The following is an 11,766-nucleotide window of genomic DNA, read 5'->3' on the forward strand; positions in this document are numbered from 1 at the left end:
CATTGGTTGCATGGGTAAAGTCTTCGTTCTTTCCCCCCTTCATCTGTGTTTAAATTTTCGTGCTTTATTTTTTAAATATTACATTTATTTCTTTGGAGGAGAGGTGGCCATGGAGAGGCCAGGGAGAAATTGCTCTGTAATCATTGGAAGGCGCTTACCTAGCCAAGTGACAGCTCGGAGCCTAACTCCAGTACTAGAGAGCTGCCTCATTCAGAATAAACCAGGTTTGGTGACAGAAGAGACAGGAAGATCGCCACTTTGAGTATTACAACCTGAAAAGGGATATGACATTCCAAGTGCACGCAGGTGGAGGGGTCAATGAAGAACGTTTGCCTGCAGATTCAATGCTTTTTGAGGTTTTCAAACACATAATTTCATGCTTGTACAATGTATCTCCAGCACCAAGGAGGGCTTTAAGAAAGGTCTGTCCTTCTATGCACCCCGGTGCTGCTTCATGCTCCTCACCGTCGTTTATGTAAAAATATGCACGGATAAGCATTACATCATCTGAAATGTTGACAAATTAAAAAAAAAAAAAAACACCTGTATAGTTGTAAAAATGAAATCAGTGAATATTGTAAGTAGCATTCCTTTCCTCATGCCCAGCCAATATTATATTTTGAAATGCTTTCTTCCTGGGTATTTAGATAGCTATTACTCTTGACTCAGTCAGACCCAATTAGTAAGTGTGACTGTACCTTCCGCTGCCTGTCACCGCGTAAATATGAACTTACATGTATGAATGGCTTCCTCTCTTGTGGGAACCAGAGGAAATTGTCATCATTTGCCATTGCCTGTGAGTAGTTACAGTTTAATTTCCCATTTCAAATTTTGGAATACACATCTGCATAAAATGTATACCTGCTGACAGTTAAAATTAAACCATTAAGCAGAATCCCCTACCCACAAGAGAGGAGACAGAGGAGGGAGGGTGGGAGGGAGAGAGAGAGAGAGAGAGAGAGAGAGAGAGAGAAAGGGAGAGAGAGAAGGGAGAGTGGAAGAGGAGGTAAAAGAAGAGAAGAGAGGAAATCTGGCCCTCGTGAGAAAATATGAAAAGCAAAGGGGAAGCTCTAAGATTTTCCTGGAAGATACACAGGGAAGCCCTGTGTGTTGGCTCTGTGCATTTTCTTTGCCTACGTAGACCGTGCCTAAAGAATCAATATACCAACAGGCCAGAAGAAATGCATGAACATTGTCAAATTTTTAAAAAATGATGACTAAGAAAAGGTAGAGTTGAAAGAAGGTACTACCAAAATTAACATGAAAATGATGCTTTGCTCTCCAATATAACCTAAAGCAAAGTGTAGGAAACTTTCATTTTGAGATTTCCTAGCAGGAAAGAATTGCAACAAGTTCTGACAAAACACCCATCTTTCCCAGAGGGCACTATACCTGTCCTGTGTCCTCCTGGGAATTTCCCTTCGGGGACAGATCTGCTTAGGGAACATATGGAGATGTGTCAGGGAAGTCAGCCCTTTCTGCTCTTCTGATAACCCGACCTCCTAAGAAATGTACAAATGCCTACAGATGTGTTCCAAAGACACAAAGCCTTGGCAGCCTGTTTCGTCTGTCAGGGAGTACATTTCTGAACTCCTTGGAAAGGCCTGTGTTATAAAATGAAACAAAATTTCCACCTAATTGGGAAGTATGTGTTTCAGGATGAGGAAAGAGACCCTGCTGGTTGTCAGTCAGCCAGTATTTATTTAGAGTTTAATTTGACGAAAGTGGTATGGAAGAATTGATGCTACTGGTGCAGAGTCTTAGCCTCTGACACAGAGATGCTATAGATGTGTGTGATTTTTTTTCTGAATCAGCATTTCATAACTAAAATAAAAAATCATAGAAATAATTGTATATAGTAATACAATTATATAAACCTTCAAATATTCTACAATATGAAAAATATATGCAAATATTATGTAGGTACACATATAATGAGTTCTGTATTATTTTCAAGACTTAAAATCAACTAATAATCACCATATTGTTACTGTAATAAATATGGGTAGATTCCACAATATTAGACATAAACAGCAAACACAAATGAATACTTTACATTTTGATCCAATCTAGCAGAAGGCTATGGAACTATTTTGTATACAAATGCCCCTCTCTTTATATGACCAAGCATGAAAAAATAAAAAGCCTGACTGTAAAGCTTTAGGATCTTTGAAGGGGGGAGGGGAAATCAGCTTTAAACAGTTTTTTTAAGGCAGGGTGTTCATTGCATACTGGGGAAAGGATCACGAAATACACAGACATGTCGAAATGAAATAAGAGTCCAGTTTGGAACTATGCCTGTTTGTAAGGCCATATTTCAAAAATATGAGTAAATGGTTTCTACCTATTTGAATTACACTTTAAAAAATGGAGAGATATTTTTGTCAACGACTGGCATATTTTGTTATACCTTAATTTTGAAAAATTTCTGAATGTGTGTGATAAAAGATTAATGAATTCTAATACCTAAACTGATTATTGCTAGGCCTCAGGCATCAAAATGCCTGACATGATAACATTTTTTTTTCATTTGTAAAATATTGTGCAGTTTAATATTTGGGGGGGTTAAAAATCAGCCCATAATACATCTGCATTCTAATGCTAGACAACAGCATTTTTCTTGTTGATGTATGGGAAATGCTTTTATTTCTTAATAAAAGTACAGTTGCTAGACAGGCGGCAGACAGTATTTTTGGCAAAAAAAAAAAAAAAAAATAGAAGTCAGTGACCAAGACTTTCATGGGTTAAACCCTTAAATGAATGACCTCACCTGATAAGGTGCAGTAATGGTGTTTTAAAAGAGTCAGTTTGTTCTGCAACGTTCTGGAAATACATGCGAGCTTCCGTTACAGTGCAAGGAGCCAAGGTACACGTATGTGCAGACACTCACCCACACACGTCCCTCAGTGTCTTCCCAGCACAGGCTTCCTACTGCATTGTTTCATCACCAGTCCTCCTGGTTTTAACCCCAGCGAGCACATTCTAGTTTAGAATTCTTGCTAAAAGCAGAGCTGAGCCTTCAGACAAGCAGATAAATCTGCTGAAGAAGTAGATTTATCACATATAACATATTTTTGCTAGTATCCTGGAATTTGTTTTTACACACACATACACAAACACACACACATGCATTCCTGACATCATTTTTCCCGAGCCGTGAGGTTCTGAGCTTTACTGCACCCACTGTCATGGGGCCTTACTGTCCTGGAGATTACAGAGGGTGGAGTGACGGGAGTAAGAAGGTGCTCATTAAAGACAAGGTGAGTATGCAGCACCTTTGAGCTTCAGCCATTCGCTTGATAGGAAATTACAGAGCACACACTTGCTATTTTATCTCATTAGAAGCAGACCTTTGTAAATACAAATGCACCTTAAGGACGTTGAAGGTGATTTTTGTTTAATTCACATAAATGTATGTAAGGAAAAAAATGTTATCAGGTGAACAATTTCAGGGCTTCCTCCCCTTCCCTTTCTCCCCCGTCTTTATTAAGCAGCTTAAAAAATCTACCCACAATCTCAGGGTTCACCTAAAATTCCTAGGCCTTTTAACTTCAGCTGACGGCCCTCCAAGATGCCCTCTATAGCAAAACAAAATGCCACGCAGACCTTTAATAAATGCCAGTGGATCCTTCTCCACTTTTTGACTCTCTCCTTTGTCACTTTGGTGTGACCATGGTTTGCTGCCTCAGGGGATCCGTGTCATGGGGGCAGAACCCGTGAAATACAGCATTCTGGTAGGGGAACTAATTTTGACTAAAAAAAGTTGCCAATTTTAATCCCCAATTCCCGGACCCCCAGGTAGCTTCAAGGTATTTTACCTTAGATGTGTCTGGGGTAAGGAGCAAGAAGTATTTCGACAAAAGACTCAATTCAATGTGTATTAAAACTTGATCGACAGAGTGAGAGAGGAAGTCATTTTATAAAGAAAGACCTGTGAACACTGTAGGTTGGAAATTTATGTTTGCAAAATTAAAAGACGGGTGCCTCAAGTGGGTGCATTTACAAAATCTGTGGCATCCAGGTTTCCTGAAATTAGCTGAATTCTACGGGTAAGATTATGAATGTGGCTCATAAATAATTAATAGGTAGTGGAAAAGAATGCATTTTGCACCAGGCAATGCATTCAGTAGTATTTCAGAAATGGCCACTTGGATTTCCTTGGCTTCCATGCGTGGCCCACCTCACCAGAGCAGGGCAGGCACCCCGCGGTGCGCCCACACAAACAAACGTGTCTGGGGATTTTCTTGGCTGCTGCGCTGAAGCGCACGCTGGGCCTCGGTGCCCGCACCCGCAGCCTGGGAGACAGGGAGGTGGTGCTACCTGCCTGCGGGCTGTGTCCCCTCCATGGGACACTAGTGGGCGGCAAACCTCACCAGACTCTTGCAGCCAGCCTTCAGCAGAGCCAGCAAAGCCGGCCGCGCCGAGGGAGGACGTGCAGACGGCCAGGGGCTTTCTTCTGGAGACGCCTCCCCACGATCTCTCAAGTTCACTGCGCCCAAACTCCAGTGCCTTGGAGTTCGTCTTTCGAGAACCGTGTAAAGGCGACCGCAGGTCAGGCGGGGTCCGGCAGCCTTTGTTTTCAACTGTACGGCGGAGGACTGTATTCATAGCAATCTCTAGAAACCTAGAGGGGGCCCAGAGAGGAAACAGAGGTGCTGCAGGGGGCAGCGGGCCAGCAGAAGGGCGCATTGGCACCCCCCCTTTCCAAAGCCGCAAGGGAGCCGCGGCGTGGCGCGCGCCTCGGAGGTGGCAGCTCCGGGAGCAGCTCCGCGCCTGATTGGCTGACCTTCCAATGTCATTCCAGGAGCCGCCGCTTCTCCTGCTGATGGTGACAGGGGTGATGCTGACGTGCCCGCTCCTCCGCAGTCCATCAATCTCCGCAGGCAAGGCTCCGGACCGGGAGCCCCCTTCCCTCTCCCCCAGGCCCCTTGGAGAACACCTGTTCCCCTGGACTGGGGGGTTAACTCTTCCTGTTCCAAAGACCTGGGCACAAAAATGCTCATCTTATCACTCCCTGCCCCTGCCCCCAACTATAGTTATGTCTTCTTTAATGTTGTGAAAATGCAAGAAAATTCAAAGTTGCATTTCCCTTGAGGAATCTCTGGGTTAAGATAAGACAGTGGGAATGGAAGATTCCAGCGGCCCCACGGAGTATCCACTGTGCCGTTCTGAATTCAGAGGGTGGAGCACACGATGTTTTCTGCAGGTGACGCAAGGTCTGTCAAGGTGGCAGGAGGGAAGCAGGGACAGGATTTTGGTTCAGAGGTCAGACAGCTTCTGACCAGGACGTTCAGAAGGGCTGGGTTTCAGAGACCTACTCCTGAAAATCAGATCCCTCTATATTAACCTTTTTTTCTTAAAACCTTGGCTCTTGCCTTGATGGTGTCCATGGTAATCGTTAACCCTGCATTTATGTGGTGCTGATTTGACTAGTGACTGCCTCTCTCACTAGATAGATAGGAGCCTCCACAGTCTGAGATGCGTGTGAAGCCTGAGCGTGTCCTACGCAGAGCAGAGCACATGGTATGGAGTAGTGGAAAGAGATGGTGTTCCTGTGGAGAGAAAGAATGAAGTGACAGGCAGAGCCTTTCTCCCCTCCCATCCACCCCTCTCTTCTGCCTCTATCCCATTGGCTTCCCATCTTAGGTTTCTTTGCTGGGCTTGCTCTTCTGTTCCCCATCTTGAATTCTGCTGGCTAAACCAGTGGGCTCCTTTGCCCTATCCACCTTTTTCTGATGTAGTGATTCAATCACTGAAGAAATGTTTATTTTCCAGAAATGCTTGTGGCTTGGGGCATTTTATTCTCTTTTCAGAAAGAGATTCATGTTTTGAGTATCTGATGGGACTTAATCACTGTTGCACAACAGCTATATAATTGCTTTAGGTGCTCTTCCTGCTGTGCAGTGAGTCAAGTGTCACAGACAATAATTCCACTCATGTGCTGGACCCCTTGGTCTCAAGTGTATGCTGCTAAGTGGCATGATCTAAAATTCCTGTATGATGTTTATTGCCCTGTCACATTCTGAAAGCCAGCCAGCAACATCAAACTGACATTTAGATTTCCTCATCAGCTCCTGGGAATTCGTTTCTTCATCAAAGAGCCACTCAGGACATGAAAACAAAGCTTAGCTTCTCAGGCCTTAATCATCTTTAAAAAGTCACACACTACTATTTTCTTAAATATCCCATGGATTTATGGGTTTCTTGTCATTATCTTCATTTCTTATTTTGCAGATTCAAATATGACAGTTGGTATCTTCATCAAAGCAACACAAAAGAATATCTTTTAATCATTGTTAAAATGTTTTTTGTCCAAATATAAAAATCAAATTAAGTGTCTTATAGCTTAAGATATTTATCAGCTTTTGATTTTTGGAGATCTCTATTTGTTCTATGGGATCAACACTGATTTTTTAAAAATCATCCAACTGGATTAAGTTTTGGTCTTTAAGCACCCAGATTATGTAAATATATATTATGGTTTAACAGAGAGGGATGAATGGGATTGAGAAGATATATGTCAAGATAAGAAGAAGGAAAGAGGCGGCTACACAGAGAGATAGAATGACAGGGATTCATGAATCTAGCCTGTATCCCTAGTTGTTATTTTTTTACTGAGAAGACAGTGAGTAAGATTTAAGAGTGAGCAAGCAGTCCTATTTATAGAAAGCTGTTTTTAAATGCAGCCGCAAAGACAGTGGAAGAAAGAATTGAAAATGCAAGAGATCGCCTCCATGCTAAATGCTAGCTTCCTCTAATGTCCTAGCTCTGCACAACATTTTCTAGGAGGAAAAAAAAGCATACCAACCCTTGCAGAAATATTGTGAAATCTCTTTGGACTCTTTGCAGAATATTCTAGAAGTGCTCTCAGTCTTTAAGTCTATGTTAGGCTTGGAAGATGGGAGTGGGGAAGCAATATGTATATTATCTGGAAACAGCTTGAGTAGGTCTGAACAAAACACTGGAGGTGAAGGGAGGACATTGAACTTGAAGCACTGCTACAAATATGTTTTCTGCAATAAGCCTTGCCTTTCTTAAAGATGTTTAACAGCAGAATAGTAGGAGGCTAAAATCTGCATGTATGTTTAGAGTAAAGCAATTACTGAGGGAAGAGTTCAAATTTAGGATCCTGTGATGATCACAAGTCCCTCCATGCTAACCTGTTCTCAAACTCTGGGGTTGTAAATTGCAATATGTGCACTTCTTATTTGTCAGTCTGTATGGGGCAGACAATATCACCCCAGGCTTTGTGATTGACACAAATGTTATTGGACAAGGGAAAAAGAATGCCACATGCTCTTAGAAATAAAATAGTCTTTTAAAGGTTCATATATAAGTGGATCATGGATTTTGTGTGTGTGTGTGTCTGGCACATATCACTTAGTTAGTATCTCCCAGGTTCCTTAAATATATAAAATTAAACATTAAAAAATAATGAAATAATATTCCTTTCTAGGACTGTATTTGTTCCTTACAGCATTCTGGTTTTACTGGTTCCAAGTGGGTTTTATGTTTTATTAATAGTAGAATCATGGAATTTGTATGCAAATACTGCTGATTTACAGGTTGGAAATCTGAACAAAATTCAGGTCCTGACCCGCCCTAGAATGTGATTCTGTGGGAAGTGTTTGCCTTTTGTCTTACAAAGAACCATCTATAAAATGGAACATTTTATAGCTAGTCTCTCCAGCCTATGAAATTGGGATTTTGATAAGGTGATGGAAAGAGATTTGAATCATTTAATTACTAATTTTGATTCATACAAGCCTTGACTCTTTTAACATTAAAATGAAGAAACAGGAAACAATTTTAAGTCTGGTTTTACACAAAATTTACCCTTTTTTCCACTGAAAATAGTACAGTAAAAGCTAGTTTATAGTTCTTTCTAAATACCCCTAACTTTCTCATCATTGGATCCTTCTGTAAAACAGTAGTATAGTGACACCACTCCCAGTGATGACCTTGATGACCTTGGGGTCCTAAAGTGGCGTCAGCATTATCATGGAGTCACCACAATGATCAGGTTGAAGCTGGTGTTAGGGCCAGTATGAGTGGGTCAGAGGGGCTGAGGGGAGCTTTTGGAAGGCAGTCCATGCCGTGCACTGAAGAGCATCCATGCCACTTCAGGTGAGTGATTGCAGTGGACTCTCTTACATTGATTACTCTTCTGAATATCGAGTAAAGCATTGATTCTTCTCATGAGCATGAACTGCTGGACGATGGGAACGTTTTCACGATTATATCATAAGAGAAAGATATGTAGGAAGATAATTAAAGCTGCTATAATTAATTCTATGTGTATTTTAATTTTTTTCTTTTTTTAAAATACAAAAAAAAATGAGCTGTATTTCCTATATAATAAGGAAACTTTTTACTTTGAGGACACACACTTTCTCACAAAAGAAACTCAAGATTCAATTCTTTTCATAGTAGCACCACTATGGTGTCATTTGATCTTGGCTTCCACAGAGATAAAGAAAACCCGAGTCCCAGTCTGCTTAATTGCCCTGTTTATTTTTTAATCTTGGCTGTAGAGCATTTTTAATAACTGGTATGTAGCTGGCAGGGTAGAAATAACAATGCTTTGGAATATTACTTGTGAGACTTTAGGAATGAGCTGAATACGCCCAACAATGCTAACAGTGGCCTCTACCAGCAAAACAGGCGCCATAGGGAAGGCGTCATAACGCAGCTCCGCAGGGAAGGCGCGTGGCTACTTCACCGCTCCTGCTGGACCTAGCTCTTGTCAGTTCCTGCAAAGGCTAGTCATTTGTCTATTTAGTTGGCTAGTGAAAAGGAAATGCACAAGAAATGTGCAATGGTGTCTTAGGGACAAGTTGTTTAAGTTGGCAGCCTAAGTTCGCAGCCTCTGTCTGGGGTCTTGACAGGACAGCAGAATGTGGGTAGGATGGTTAATTACCAGGTGTGTGTGTGTGTGTGTGTGTGTGTGTGTGTGTGTGTACCTACTACAACTCACCCAGATCAATAGCTATTACATTTTGACCTCAGGGTGATCTAGGTGTTTGTTTTGGGTAAGGAATTCTCATCAGCGGTTGGTTTATTTGTGTCTTGGAGGATCTCACATCATCAGCCTTTACTATTCACAGGCATGAGAGGCCCCACATTCTCCCCCACACCTATACCACCCCATTGCTGAGGATGGGGGTATCAGAATATGCTGTAGGCTTCTGTAGGACGAGATGCGTGGAGGCAGTGGAGGCAAATGTTTACGGGAAGACTGAATATGGAGGAAGGGGCTGCACCAGTGCCACCCTCCACCCCTACATCTGGATAAGAAGAAGGTCACAGACTGTTGACACTTCAAGCTGGATGTTAGTTAGTATCCCTCTGTCTGGGCATTTCCAGGTAAGGATCAAGGACACTGGTTCTCAATACTCTGGTGTTCTGGGTCAGGGAGAACAGAGAAAGAAGATATGGAAGTTTCCTGAAGTAAATTTCCTCGCATCAGCCTCCTGTTGGAAATTCTATTGCCAGCATTCTGGGGAATGAGCTGTAGTTTGAAAACCTCCCCAGGTGTTTCTAATCGCATGTGCCTTTGTCATCTTTTTCCCCACCACCACTGGGGTCTCCCTAGTCATAGTTTGCATGTTTGTTACGCAGTCTTAGGTCTGATAATCAGAGAGTCCGATTCTGCACCAGAGAGTCCGATTCTGCACCAGAGAGTCGTCTGATTCTGTACCAGAGAGTCTGCTTCTGCACCAGAGAGTCTGATTTGTACCAGAGAGTCTGCTTCTGTAGCCTTGCTGGATGCACACCCATGAGTTTGCATTAGTAACATATGCCTTTGCCTGTTCCGATCCACATGAACCATAATCCACCTTTGCAAAACACACACTTGCAAAGAGGTTGCCTGAACACTAGCGAAGAAGTTGACCGAGTAAAGTTCCAAGTTCATCTCCATGCACTGTTGGAGAACTCTGTGTTGGGCAGTAATTTATTGGAAATGTGCATATACAGGTTAGAGCTTTACTGACCACCATAAGGACCTGGGCAGGTTTAGGGAGAATTGGTGCTGGGGCTTCGTAGCAAGAAAGACTCTGAGAAGAGGGGTATGTGATCCTGCCAGGGGCACTCCCAATGTGGATGCTGGCAGCTTACGAATCATCCACATGTATTAATATCTATCTCTCTGTGCCATGTTTTCTTCTTGTTTTAGCACATTTGATATTCAGGTTTATAAATGCTTGCACTTTGTTTGTGGTCTTGATTCTGTTGTATTTCTCATATTGGCTCTTTCTTCGATAGCAGCTGGAGTCCTAGCAGAGAAGCCCTTTGAAACCTACATGTAACCATGAGGCTCCAAGTGGGAGATCCACAGTGGGAAGCCATCTGGTGACTCTTTTGAGCAAGCTTAAGGGATGAGCTAGGATGCAGTGAGACAGGGCCAGAGCGCGGATCTGTTTGCAGCTAGAGGTGTTGCTTTGATGCTGCCCTGGGTTGCTGTACATGCCTTTGACCAGGGCACAGGTTTGTTCCAGAGCCAGATCAAGGACTTTGGGTTATTTGCTCTGTTGGATTTTCTTGGCTTTCTTTTAGGTAAATAATCACAGGCTGACTGTATTTATCATACAAAGCATATGTCATTATGCTAAGTTGTCAGAAAAAGAGAGAAACTGGCATATAAGGGCATATGTGCATTTTAGACCTTGTTACATATATGACAAAATTGAGGGCAGTTATTGGTGGCAGATTAATTTTTTCAAAACATTGTGCCCTTGATTTTTGCTCTAAAATAGACTCAAATGTGTGCTGGAGAGAGGCCTAAATTCAGAACCTTAAAAATATCTTTTTCTGTCCTGAGATCTTATTTTAGATAATATTAAAAATAACTTTCCCTCCTAGGCATCTTAAACAAGTTCGATGTTATAATCCTTTGGTGATTTTATTGTGATTCACTACAGAAATTACCTTTTTGAGTGGCTGTTTTGAAATTTAGCTTTAGAAGAAAACGGTATAAAAGCTACTGTAGGCTGAATAAATGAATTCTGCTTACTCATCACTACAGGAATTAGGGTAGACTGTTTCTTTGCAGTAATAGTTTCCTATATTCATGTTCCTTTAAAAGGGGGTGGGGGCATTATATTAAGAAGTCACAAGCTCTGACAGGGGAATTGTAGAGAAGATTTCAGTTTAAAATAGCTCACAATTCCTCTCTGATTTGGAGTTTTCACAACCTACATGGTATAGCACAGACTGTTCTCTTTTAAATTTTGTAGTAGAGTAGGTCAATCTTTTCCCATCTCTCCGCCACGGAAAGGGCGTACATATTTCCATCATCAGGTTTAATAACCTGCATTAGACTCATGAGTAATTGTAAATGGTGAAACACTTTATAAAAAAATAAAAATGAGAAATAGTGTGACTTAGTATTATTATTGGAACAAATCAGCTTAACACATAGAAAATATTTCTCTCATACAGTACTAAGTGTTGAGTATTTTTCCCTGGGATTTCTAGCGTCTTTTGAGAAGAGTGAATATTATTAGGTCCAGCCTGACTAGTGGCCAAGGCAGGTTAAGGTTGTGCAATGAATCGATTGTAGTGGAGATCTATTTGCAAGATATGGAGGAGCGGTCTGCATTTTGTCTTTCTCCAGCACGTTTACCTTTCTCTTTCTCTTTAGAAACTGGAATATCAGGGCTTATGTGTGCTCAGTGAGAGTGGAGGGAGAAAACTGTATTTCCCCAGGGGGTCTGCAGACCTTCTTTGGATTTATTCATTTCCAAAGTCACTGGTGATTTGCTC

The sequence above is a fragment of the Sapajus apella genome, unplaced genomic scaffold (genome assembly GCF_009761245.1).
Source record: "Sapajus apella isolate SASKATOON/1434 unplaced genomic scaffold, GSC_monkey_1.0 scaffold8, whole genome shotgun sequence".
NCBI lineage: Eukaryota > Metazoa > Chordata > Mammalia > Primates > Cebidae > Sapajus > Sapajus apella.